Raw genomic sequence first — 12932 nt, 5'->3', positions numbered from 1 at the left:
ACCGATCCGAATGTACGTTGCTTGCAGAAACGAAAGGAGCGCCAATCGGCGCGTTGTCGCCTCGAGCACCGTTTGCGCGGTGAAGAATGACGCGTGCATGAAGCTAGCTCACTGCGCAGACGCTACCGCGCAAAACGCGCGAGAGCGTGTACGCGACGTTCTGCACACAAATCGCGTGGGATGATCGCAGACACGCCGGAGCGGCTAGCTTCAAAGCAGCAGTGCTTGTTCTCACTCGTACAGGCACGCTCACGCTCGCATCGCTCTCGGCGTATCTTTAGGTCATTCCTGCTGCTGTACTTCTACCCAAAGATTCGATATCTGCTTGGTGTTGGCTATGCACTGTCGCGTGCTCTTTGGTTCTGCGAGAGAGCCAGGAATATTTGTCCCCGCTGTGAAACATCACTGTGCGTGTCTTAGCTAACATTTACAGTAGTGACCCATTTCTTCCTTTTCTAGAGAGCACTCGTAGAGAGTCGCAAATTCTTACTTGCCAGTATAGTGTGTACTTCTATTTCGTGCATAGTTATGTGCAGTGTGTGGCAGATTCTTAATCCGCGCAATCTCATTTTCTGTCCACATTCCATTCTCGCAGGTTACACATGCAGCAAATGCCTAGATGCTAAAATGTCCTACGTCAAGAGCAGCTTGGCATCGGGCAAGAGACACCCGTTGATATGTGGCTGATTCACTAGCAAGCTCGCATTTCTGTTGCCACTCTCCATCAAGTGGGATTTTTAACTATTTTTTGTGCTGCTATGTGGTGTACTAGCTGCCGCATGGACGCTGCGAAGGCTTACTTTCGATTTGCTCTCTCTTTTAGTAGTGAAGGACGGGCTACCTTTCGAGGGAGGTATTTCCTTTTGCTTGCGAGAATGTTTACCAGCCTAACCAAGTGGTACGTGCGTACTGGAAGCAGCAACGCGAACAGAGGCGGACGACGAAATAGGTAGGAGCACACACGAGCGCAAGTTCAGCTAGGTTTATTTTTGAAGACAGGGTATTAAAGGCACTGGTCAACTTGACAAAGGTAAAAAGCCGTGCATGCGTGGCAGAAACAGCCACGTGCGACAAGAAAGAAATATGAAAAAGCCATGCCATGTAAAATAAACGTGCGTAAAAAACGAACTACCGGACAAATCTTTCGAAAAAGCGAAAGATTTGTCCGATAAGTGATACTACACAACGAGAAATACTCTTGAGAACTGCAACTTTTTCCCACTAAAGGCAACAGATAACTTGGTTATGCATTTGTTTCGTTTGTGATCAATAAATATTGCTTCTGGAACTGCTCTGGTGTTGAGGTATAGAGCAGAAAGAACGGTTGTTTCATCACGAAGACCAGAACACAAGAGGACTTATGGCCGAATTATTTATTGATCACGAAGAAAAATTTATAAGCAAGATTTCTGTGACTCTTAGTGGGAAAGAGTTGCTGCAGTATTTCACGTTAATATCACTTGCAGGACAAACCTTTCAGTTTTCATGTTTTTTTTTATTTTTGACGCACATGTTTCTTCTACAGGACATGTCTTTCGGTTCTTTTTTGATCTGCCGGGCTGTTTCTGCTGCGCATCCATGGCTTTTTCTCTGTGAAGTTGGCCAATGTGTTTAAAATCTTTGTCTTCAGGAATAAACTTCTAGTTGAGTCACCGTTCATGTGTGTTCCTACCTTAATTCATCCTTCTCGTATCTGTTTTGGTGGTTGTCAAATATAAATGTACACCGAATTGGCGAAGTGTCCATAGAATTGATACAAGAAATATTTGCGCTGTTTATTTCAGGAAGAACGCTATAGGGTCTTATCTTCTGTTTTTAACACTGATGTACATTTTTCTAGTTCAACTTCAAGGAGTCCCCTGAGGAAGCCAATAAGAGTGATGGTAACTTCATTTGTGTGAGATTTATGAATTCCGTCCATTCAAGGCATGACATGTCACAAGCCTGTAGGTATGCAAGTATTCGTAAGTTTTAAACATACTAAGCTCTAGTTTTCGGTTCTCATGACGCTGCTTTGTACTGTGCTGCATTTTCCAGGCGTAGGAACCTTCTTTTATGCCTTCAGTGCATGGGCTCTTCTTGTAAATACTGGAGAAAAAATTGTCTTGAGCTTAAATATGCACGTATATCACTTGTAATTTCATTTCAACACGGGTGCTGTATCTCCCTCCGTCTTTGTTACTGCTTTGTCCCAATTTTTTTGCAACTTCTATGTATTTTATGCAATCAAATTCTGGTAGCATTTTAATATTTTACCTGCGCAATTGAGGTCATTGGTTTTTCGTATACGCATTTATTTGCGTTTTTCACTGTCTCACCAAACTGGCTGTCCAGTCATCGAAACCTTTTCCCATCCTTTATGACGATTTCTGGGGCACTTGATATTGCAAGTGCAGGTGACCATCTATTTGGCTCTTTGGAATTGTGTTAGCCATGTGTTACTACCAATTTTCTGTGGTAAATAATTACGTTTTCTCTTATCGTTCAAGGTATTATCCTTGCCTTATCTCTTTATTGACTGAGGTACCACTTAGTTGCTGGGTGTAGTGGAAAAAGCCCCAATAAGTGCTCTAATTAGCTTTGTGCAAGTCCAGAAAAATTAACTGAAAATTAGCTCACTAAATTGAGGAAATACCACAAACAAACTCTTCTGTACCTCAATTTATTATATAAAAATGGTGTACGGTTCTTGCAAACCTGGCTTGTGAAAAACATGATTCAGGTGTTCACCATGCCAGACAACTTTCTAAATGATGTCTCATCAATTAATAGCGAAGTTGAGTGATGCTATTTTATAAGATAATCGGGCTACCTGAAAATATATACATCTCGAAGACAAAAAGCTCAGACAAGTCTACTTTGGTACTTCATTAAATTTTAATCGAGGTGAAGACGTGTGCTAAACCTTGTATATATTTACATGAGGTCGTTTGTTTCAAGTCTGTTATTTTGCCTTCTCACAATCAGCCGTAACTGTTCCTGTGATGGGTTAGTGTGCGAGACTATTTAATCTAACGTATTCAGATGTCTTGTGTGTGTTAACACGCAAGCAGCTTCAAGTGTTCATGTGTTCAAAATTGGTTGTTAAAATGGTATGCTTAAGCTCTGCCTTTTGAGTCGCTTTGCCTTCTAGTCGTAAACTTAAGTCGCAAGGGAAGACCACAATGATCGTTTTGATTTAATTCATATGCATAGGTATTTTCAGATGTATTTACTCTGTTAAGAGTGCTGTAGGTACTAGCCTATGTCGCTAGGTTTGATGTAGTGGTGCCTTATGTACTGTAATAACGTTTCATCGGCACGCATCTTTAGTGTAAAGGTACTTCAATTTGATCAGTCTCTCCTTTGCTTTTGTTTGTGAAAGTTATGACCAGGCACCGGGGCATGAAAGTATGAATAGCAAAGCAATTTCAATATGTGAATAAAAATCCACTATCCCAACGAAATGTCAATCATATTTCAATGGCCACTTCTGAAATCTCAATGCTATCTCAACTGTGCCACAACGTACTTTTCAGTGCTGTGACAACAATAACTCAGCAGGTCAACAGAATGACCCCAACGTCAGTTCAATGCATTATCAATGGTAACCCAACAACCATTCAACAAAATGAACACAACGAGCCGTCTAAGCGCAATGGAATTTCAATGGTAATTTAACAATTATTCAACATTGAGGTACCCAATGGTGTTCCAAATAAATTTTAGTGGCCAATATTCAAGACCACTCAACAATCAGCCCAGCAATTCTCCAACAAAATTTCCACAATTCTTCAATGAAAAACTCAACATTGATCAATAATAATTCAATGCCTTCTCAATAATTTTTTTTTCTACGGGGAGGAGTTTATGGAAGACGCACTTGCATTGTGACGGAGCTCTATATGTCACGAACAGTGCCCTCATAGTACAGCACGATCCCGAAGGACATTTACCTCCCGAAAGGGTGACATAAGGACTTCTGTGCAGCGATGCCAAGCCCGCGGGCTTGGAATAGAATCCCTGCCATGGCGGCCGCAGTTCGATGGAGGCGAAATGAAAGAACGCCGGTGTACCGTACATTGGGTGCACGGTAAAAGCTACAGTTGGCCGAAATGAATCCGGCGTCCTTTTTTACGGCCCGCCTTATAAATATACAGTGTTTTTGGCACGTAGAAAACCTACCATTTATAGAAGCACATTTACGAACGTCTCGACTAGGATGTGCCATTGATCAAGTATTTACAAACTGTATGAGCGCATTAAACATCGGGTTGCATTTACGTTTGGTACTTCTTAGCACATACATTCGTGCTTACAATTTTACCTGCACCATGAATTCAACATCGTCGTCGTACTGACTGCGTTACGTCGACTGATTTCCACAGTGCTTAAGGTGACACTAAAGCGGAACAATAAATCGATTTAGGGTAATAAAGCATTGTTTGGGAACCCTGCAGGCAGTCATTTCAAAATAATAGTTCGAATATAAGATGAGAAAATCAAGGTCTAAGTATGAGTATTTGAATTTCGCGCCGAAAGCCCACCGTCGGCACGTCAGTATGACGCTAGGGATTCCAAAGTATGCTTTCACATTTGGGCCACGTTGCCTGAGTAAAGGTTCTCGAAACTTGCCATGTTTAATATTCGGTTTCTTTAGGACACAATGCAGTAAGTCTGTACTGCTATATAATTAGGTAGGCCCTAGAAGGTGCCATCAAAATCCATGACGTCACAGCGACCAGGTGCGGGAACTTGAAGAACGCGTCGCCACCCGTCTTTCGCTCTTGTGCTTTTTCTGGCTTACCAAGAGTCTTATCGTGGTAAGACTGGTGTGTTTGATCTTGCAGAAAGGTAATTTACTGATGCAGAAGAAATCTTTCTCTTTAGTGTCCCTTTAAGATCTTATCCACAAAGCTTTCGTCTACTCTCGACACGATAAGTCTTTGGAAACGTGTGCGCGAATATGTGAAAATTTTCACGTGGTGGCGGAACGTGACATGACAGTAATTTCAAGACGGCTCGTCCATTTGAGAATCTACCCAGCGACATAATCATTAAGGCCAGCTGTCATTCACGTATTGCGACAAAAGTTCTAACTCATGCTCCGGTCGATCCCTCCGACGCAAGAGAGACTGAATGTTTTAGTTATATTCGAAGACATAAAAAGGCCTTACAAAAGCTCTGAAGTGTAGGAACGCTTCCGAGAGCGCAACTTGCCAGTATCCCTTGCAAAGATTGATTTGGGAAAAGAAGAAACAGCAACCTGTTTCGTCGATTATATGATGTATTCATGTCATTGGGTAGGGAAATAAATGAGTATGACGGTTTACGAGTCTGTAGTCGGTAGACATTTTACATTTACCGTCGTCTTTGTGCACTATAATAGTTGGAACATGAATGAAGATGTAGAAGGCTGAATAATCCCAGCGTCGATCAAACCAGTAATTGTTGCTTCAGCGAATTATTATTTTCGTAGGACTTGCCGTATGGGTTCTTCCGGACATCAATAGTGTCAATGAGCTTGAAAGGCACTTTGGAACGTTGGTTGCTGTTGGATACTGTTCGACGCATATGAGTTCTGAATACTGGTTTGGCGCTTCTTCACTTGCAGTTACCAGATTCGCTTTCACTCGAGCACTGTACACATTGTTTCGACCAAGTGCTCCACCTCTACATCATTGAGACACAATATATTCATTCGCATCCTTTTCATGTCAAGACGAGACAAGAGAACAACAGTATGCGGCATCCTGTACGAGTGCCTCGACATCTATCTTGCTTCCTTGGTATTTCACGGATGCTCTCACCCATCTGTCAATCATTTAAGAGCTTCCGTCGTAGCGCCGCACGTTAACAACCTTGCCAGTCAATGTCGCTTCCGGAGAAATCAGTTCGGGGTTGACAATGCTCACCGAAGCCCCGGTGTCATCTTTGACTTCGGTTGGCCTTCCGTTGACAGTCATTCAGAAAAAGAACAAATTTTCTGCTCACCTTGCCAAATGAACTATTTCTTTCGGCGATGCCCGGTAGCATACAGCGGCCCGATATTGCCTGTCTTTCTGCTCGTGATTCACCTTGAATTCTGATTCTTGCACTCTGGCGCGGCCACAAGAAGCTTTGCAGCAAGAGCACCTCTGATCACACGTTAAGCTTCTGACGTACGGATGATCGGCCGCTGGTGTTACCTGGTTGGTTATGGGCTGGTAACACACCAGCGGAGAAATTCCTCAGAGAATGCAATAGTTGTTCTACTGTCGCGTTTCGTCCAGGAAGAACTTCGCACTGAGAATTCTTCGTCATCCCATGAATTATTAGCGCAACTCTAAATGGTTCAGATATGTTCAGGCCGGCAAGCTGCAAGACCCGTCCATTTTCAATGTAGTAGTCGACAGCTGTTCCTTCTCGATTGTCGACAAAACTAGCCCTGTCTCAACATTCAACAGAATTCTGTAGAAATGCGGACCGCTTACATCAAAACCCTCCGCAGCTGTTCACTTTGTTGCATTTGCTGCTCGTGCGTAAACTAAAAGTGTCGCACAACTAGGCTAACCTCTTGCTCCTTAATTGTCAGGGCGCAGTGGCTACTTGGTCTGCGGACCCACTGTTGGAACAGGACGACAAATGTCCACGGTGCAATGCGAAACCCTAAATATACCGCATAACACGGACATGTCAACAAACTGACGTAGTCCCAATCATATCACACCCAAGTGTGGAGCAATGGGAGGAAGTGCTGTCCAGTAATCGCTGCGAAAACAAGCTTCATCCAATGAGGCGTGGACGATGGACACAGAAGCCAGCGGTGCATCAGCATGGCCCCATGCTTACGGTTGCCAGAGCACGAGTGCCCGGGATTTATTGAGCAGTTATTTTATACAGTAAAATTGGGCAACGCCCCTCATATGGTCATGCGACGATATACAGAGAAGTGGGACTAGCCCCCTCAGCTTATCATGCTTAGCACACGTGTCAGACGTGATACGATATATCCTCTTTCATTACAAGAAAATAAAAAAAAAACAGCGCAATTATTTGCATATGTGGTATAGCGATGATTCCGAAGTTACACATTTGTAACGAATTAAAGCATATAAATATTGACACAGCGTGTTTAGGAAATCTGTTCGATGTTCTGATCATACTGAAGTCGTGGAGGTAGTCTTGGTTGCCTCAGGGACCTCCTCGGTGCTAGTGCAGGTGGCGATCTGTCCCTAGTTGCCGTAACACTGGCTGGCGTTGGCAGCCAGCCAACTTGTGGAACATGTCCGCGGCTGTCGTAACACTATTACTGGGCGCTGCGTCGTCGGTGCCGTGAGCAGATGTCGAGCACTCGGGTTCCGCGTCGCTGCCATTGGGAATGAAGTCACGTTCGAAGGTCTCCCTGGGCAATCGCCGCTTTACAGAGGAAAACGCTCTAGGACATTGGCCCAGACGGGCTTCGGCACTCAAGGCCTTAAGGGCTTTGTTGAAGTTTTCAAGGACATGCGAATTGTGCGACCGCCTTTGAACGTTGCAGCGCGTAGTTTCGCGTTACTGTGTGCATTTTCTTTTTTCCAATTTTTCCTCTTCTTTCTCATTTTTATCCCTTTACCCCTTCCCCAGCACAGGGTAGCCAGCCGGTACTTACACTGGCTAACCTCCCTGTCTTTCCTCTCCTTCGTCGCCTCTCCAGTCGGCAGTAAGTGTTTGCGATTGTGCCCAAAGGACCGCCCCTCCGGCGTGATGACATAGTACGACATGGGGTACGTCCACGGTTTCAGAACCTGTGCTTTCGTGGCCCACGTGGCGGTCTGGATTCGCATGACATCGTCTTCGTGGAGTGGTGCTAGTGCCTGCGCGGAAGTTTGAAGCTGATGGTGCCTGACAACTTGGTGGGCTAGACCACATTTGAAAGCAGGCAGCAGTGTTCGTAGGTGGCGGCCTTGGAGGATCTCTGCTGGTGACCGGCCACACTACAAGGAAGAAGTCCTGTAATCCAAAAGTGCCAACCAGAAATCCTGTTTAGCTTCAGTCGTTTTCTATAGGCCTGGTCACGCCCATATCAGCCTGGTTACGCCCACTGCAGGGCAAAGGCCTCTCCCGTACTTCTCCAACAATCGCGGTCATGTCGTAATTGTGGACATGTCGTCCGTGCAAACTTCTTAATCACATCCGCCCACCTAACTTTCTGCCGCCCCCTGCTACGCTTCCCTTCCCCATGAATCCAGTCCGTAACCCTTAATGACCATCGGTTATCTTCCCTACTCATTACATGTCCTGCCTAAGCTCATTTTTTTTCTTGATTTCGACTAAGACGTCATTAACTCGCGTTTGTTCCTTCACCCAATCTGCTCTTTTCTTATCCCTTAACGTTATACCCATCATTCTTCTTTCCATAGCTCGCTGCGTCGTTCTCAGTTTAAGCAGAAGCCTTTTCGTAAGCCTCCAGGTTTCTGCCCTGTACGTGAGTACTAGTAAGACACAGCTATTATACACTTTTCTCTGGAGGGATAATGCCAGCCTACTGTTCATGATCTGAGAAAGCCTGCCAAATGCACTCCAGCCCATTCTTATTCTTCTGATTATTTCCATCTCATGATCCGGATCCGCCGTCACTACCTGCCCTAAGTAGATGTATTCCCTTACCATTTCCAGTGCCTCGCTACCTATTCTAAATTGCTGCTCTCGTCCGAGACTGTTAAACATTGCTTTAGTTTTCTGTACATTATTTTTTTTGACCCATTCTTCTGCTTTGCCTCTCCAGGTCAGTGAGCATGCATTGCAATTGGCCCCATGAGTTACTAAGCAAGGCAATATCATCAGCGAATCGCAAGTTACTAAGGTATTCTCCATTAACTTTTATCGCCAAGTCTTCCCAATCGAGGTCTCTGAATACCTCCTGTAAGCACGCTGTGAATAGCATTGGAGAGATCGTATCTCTATGCCTGACGCCTTTCTTTATTGGGATTTTGTTGCTTTTTCAACGGAAGACTATGGCTGCTGTGGAGCCGCTATAAATATCTTTCAGTATTTTTAAATACGGCTCGTCTACACCCTGATTCCGCAATGCCTCCATGACTGCTTAGGTTTCGACAGAATCAAACGCTTTCTCGTAATCAATGAAAGCTATTAATAATGGTTGGTTATATTCCGCACATTTCTCTATAACCTGATAGATAGTGTGAATATAGTCTATTGTTGAGTAGCCCTTACGGAATCCTGCCTGGTCCTTTGCTGGACAGAAGTCTAAGATGTCCCTGATTCTATTTGCGATTACCTTAGTGAATAGTTTGTAGGCAAATGAAGGTAAGCTGATCGGCCTATAATTGTTTAAGTCTTTGGCGTCCCCTTTCTTATCGATGAGGATTACGTCAGCGTTCTTCCAAGATTCCTGTACGCACGAGGTCGTGAGGCATTGCTTATACAGGGTGGCCAGTTTCTCTAGAACAACCTGCCCACCATCCTTCAACAAATCTGCTGTTACCTGATCCTCCCCAGCTGCCTGCCCCCTTTGCATAGCTCCCAAGGCTTTCTTTACTTCTTCCGGTGTTACCTGTTATATTTCGAATTCCTCTAGACTATTCTCTGTTCCGTTATCGTCGTGGGTGCCAGTGGTACCCTATAAATTTCTATAGAACTCCTCAGCCACCTGAACTATCTCATCCATATTAGTAATGATATTGCTGGCTTTGTCTCTTAACGCATACATGTGATTCTTGCCGATTCCTAGTTAATTCTTCACTGCCTTTAGTCTTCTTTCGTTCGTGAGAGCATGTTCAATTCTATCCATATTTTACTTCCTTATGTCAGCTGTCTTACGGGGGTATGAGCCATCGGAGGTATGAGCCACTTAAGGCTTTCGCCTCAATAAATACCGTTATCTTGGCAGGTACTGGTCGTTCCACTCAGACCAGCACATGGAGCTAGCAGCTCAGGAGGGACGCTGGTGTGCTTATAGGGTGTGTGTTCCCAACGCTCGCAACAGCAGTGGAGCGCAGAGCGCTCCCTTGGCTCCTTCACCGAGCCTGTTGAGCGCAGCGTGACGCCGCTTTCACTTCCCATCGTCGTTTTATTGCGACAGGTATTGTATACACGCTCCAGGCGCATTTTAGCCACGCCGTGATGCTCCGCATAAAGTCTAAGGGCGATAACACCGTCCCAGCGCGTCGTATGCTGTATGTCCGACTGAAAGAAAATGAGGGAAGCAGACGATCGCGGCTCTATCTGGTGCGCGAAAGAAAAAACGGATAGCAAACGCGCCATCTTCCGTCGCGCGAATGGCCGTGGCGGGATGTGACGCACGGAGGGAGGCCGGCGTTGTGCTCCGGCAGCAAATATGTATTTCGCTACAGGGCGCAAGGGGAACTGGCAATCGAGGCTCAATCTTGTTCGCCATATATGGAGCCAGGCCCGCAGTCTTCTTGGTGGCAAGGCAATCACGCACCACTTCATTTATTGGTTTCCCGCACATCAGGGTCAGACAAAGCGTGCTCCTCTCAACTTCAACGAGTCGGCTCACGGGGCTGCGCGTGAACTTTCCCACCGCGCTACCCTCGACCAATCGGAAGCAGACTCCCCAGAGAACAGAGACACGCCCTCCACCTGCAACGAGATTACTAAACACTACTATCTCAGCCGTAGAACCTACTTTGTTCCTCATCCGCAGCTCAATAGAGCTCAAGCATTAACGCTCCGTCTACTACAAACGAATACGTATCGAAATCCGTCGCTCTTACATAAAGTATATCCGGATACTTACACCAGTGCTACCTGCCATGATTGTGAAGAAACAGCCACGTTAGACCACATGCTCTGGGGGTGTGCACGGTCCCACTCTATCATCGATAACAGCTCGGCCAGATGGGAGGCGGTTCTCCGCAGCCCTGTGGCTGACCAACTCTGACTCTGACCAACTGTGACCAATTCAGCAGGCCCGCGATGCGGCTGAGAGGCTCGGCCTTCCGTTTCCCACGTGGGAGCGGCCCGCTTCGTGAAGACTCATGATCTGCAGGACTTAATTAAAGTTTTGCGTTACTATACCATACCATATACGGAGCGAAGCGGGGAGACAGCGCAGGAGGGAGGGCGGGGGGAGGGCAGCTTCGACTTCGCCAACAGAACCGCGCGCGGTCACATGCGCCGTATCTTCAGAGGAATCTGCAGACGGTTCATACCTTTGTGTGTGCTGTGTTCTAGTCGCTCTTGCGTTCAAGCGATAGACGGCACAAAGGTCACTCCGCTCGCTGCTGCTGCTACCGCACTTGTTCACGCCATCGTTCTGACAGCGAGTGTCCGCGGTCATAGAGGGTGCTGATATGTTGATTTTTCCCTGAACGCGCTGACGCCATACTTGTTAATTCAGTTATTAAGGGAATATTTCCAAGTGTATGCGGCCGCCAAAGCTACTATCCTCACTTCGTATGGCTGGCGATTAATTTGCTATCGCAATCGACGCTTCGTCTTTCGGACGAAGCTGCGACTATTTTTCACAGCCAAACGCTCTCCGTGTCTCCCGAGTACATCCACCGCTCGCCGGCCGCGCGTTCGCCGTCAATAGCGGGATAGCATGATGGCGGCAGTAGTGCCGTGAATGCACCTTTAGCGGCCATACAATTGCTATTGCAATAAAAACGGAAGTTCTCCCTTGCATAAGGAGCGAAGAAGCGCACGGCACGAAACGCCCTATTAGGCACATTACTCACCCAATCACGGAACTTTTCTGTCCAAATTTTTCAACGAGCCATCCACACTCACCTCGCTCTTTCCGCTAATTGTTCCACGATGACGTCATCATTTCGTGGATGCCTTTAACCAGGGCGGCGTTCCGCATGCGTGAGCTGCCGCCCGGCGATGACGCGCACTTGCACTGCGCAGTAAATTCCCTTTCCTGAGCCACTAATCACGTCGTGTGACGTCCGGCGCGAGTAAAGTGATCCTTCTGCGAGTGATATGCTGCCACTGCAATGGGAAGCTGCGCCTCTCTGTGCTGCTCCTGTCGGGGCGTCTCGCGAGCTCCAATAAACGATGTCACAAGCGGCGGCAAACGAGGTACGCTCTCTTAGCAGCCTTGCTTTTGTGCATCTCTTTTTTTATATAATGGAAAAGGAGGAAGTGAGTGTGTTTAGTGCCTTCGGATGAACATCGCATTTAGCGTACTTTTACGATCGTACGCTAAATGCGATGATAATTCACGGTGTACGTTTGATCGCTCCGCGACTTTCACCCTTGCAATTCCATAGTGATTTCATTAAAATCACTTGAGCAATGTTTTGAGCAGACAATGCGTACATAGGAAAAGGTGCATAATAATGTCGACTATGTTAAAATAGTTGTCATGCAATTTTACAGCAGCTGAAGTCTGGACAGCCTAAGCAGCTACATTCGTTATCTTTTTGGAAGCACCGTGTAACATTTATTCCTTCAGTTCTTTCTATTTCTATATATAGAGGTGCAGAGCACAGAGTATTCCGAAAAGATCCTAGTGCAGTTCTGGGAGCCGGAAACCAAGTGCCAGGAGACTGAACATGCACCTCATGTATCGATGATGGAATATCATCACGCTTGTTGACGCCACAACTCTCAGACGAAAACATTGTCGGCTAGCTTTGAGAGTACTTGAAAGTGTGCACCCCAAATGCATTTTTAGAGTTGGTGGCATACCAGCATTGCTAATATATATTTCATCAAGTAGAGGATGGCGGAAAACTTAGTGGGGTGATGAAATCAGGAAATTCGCAGGTGCATGTTGGAATGAGTTGGCGCAGGAAAGGGGCAATTGGAGATCGCAGGGATTGGCCTCCGTCCTGCAGTGAACCTAAAATAGGCGGATGATTATGATGACGACGACGATGATGACGATGACGACTTCGCCGATGAGGCTACCCGTTGAACTCTTTCAGCATCTTTCAGTGAGTAGCATTTTGCCTTATGAGAGTTTTTACCATCCTAGGTGGAGAGATCATATTGCCAAT

The 12932-nt window shown here is 45.9% G+C and overlaps 1 protein-coding gene across 1 annotated transcript in view; it reads right to left on the bottom strand.

The window, feature by feature from the left end:
- The window catches only part of LOC139046651 (monocarboxylate transporter 12-like), an 82382-nt gene extending 70700 nt beyond the window's left edge, over positions 1 to 11682 (bottom strand). Inside the window, exon 1 of the mRNA XM_070530384.1 lies at positions 11664 to 11682. The gene's annotated coding sequence lies outside the window, so the exon portion shown is untranslated. The remainder of the gene's footprint in view (positions 1 to 11663) is intronic.
- Positions 11683 to 12932: the final 1250 nt, after the last annotated feature.

This window comes from Dermacentor albipictus, unplaced genomic scaffold, assembly GCF_038994185.2.
Source record: "Dermacentor albipictus isolate Rhodes 1998 colony unplaced genomic scaffold, USDA_Dalb.pri_finalv2 scaffold_103, whole genome shotgun sequence".
In the NCBI taxonomy this organism is placed as follows: domain Eukaryota; kingdom Metazoa; phylum Arthropoda; class Arachnida; order Ixodida; family Ixodidae; genus Dermacentor; species Dermacentor albipictus.
This window is presented reverse-complemented; position numbering and strand designations above follow the sequence as displayed.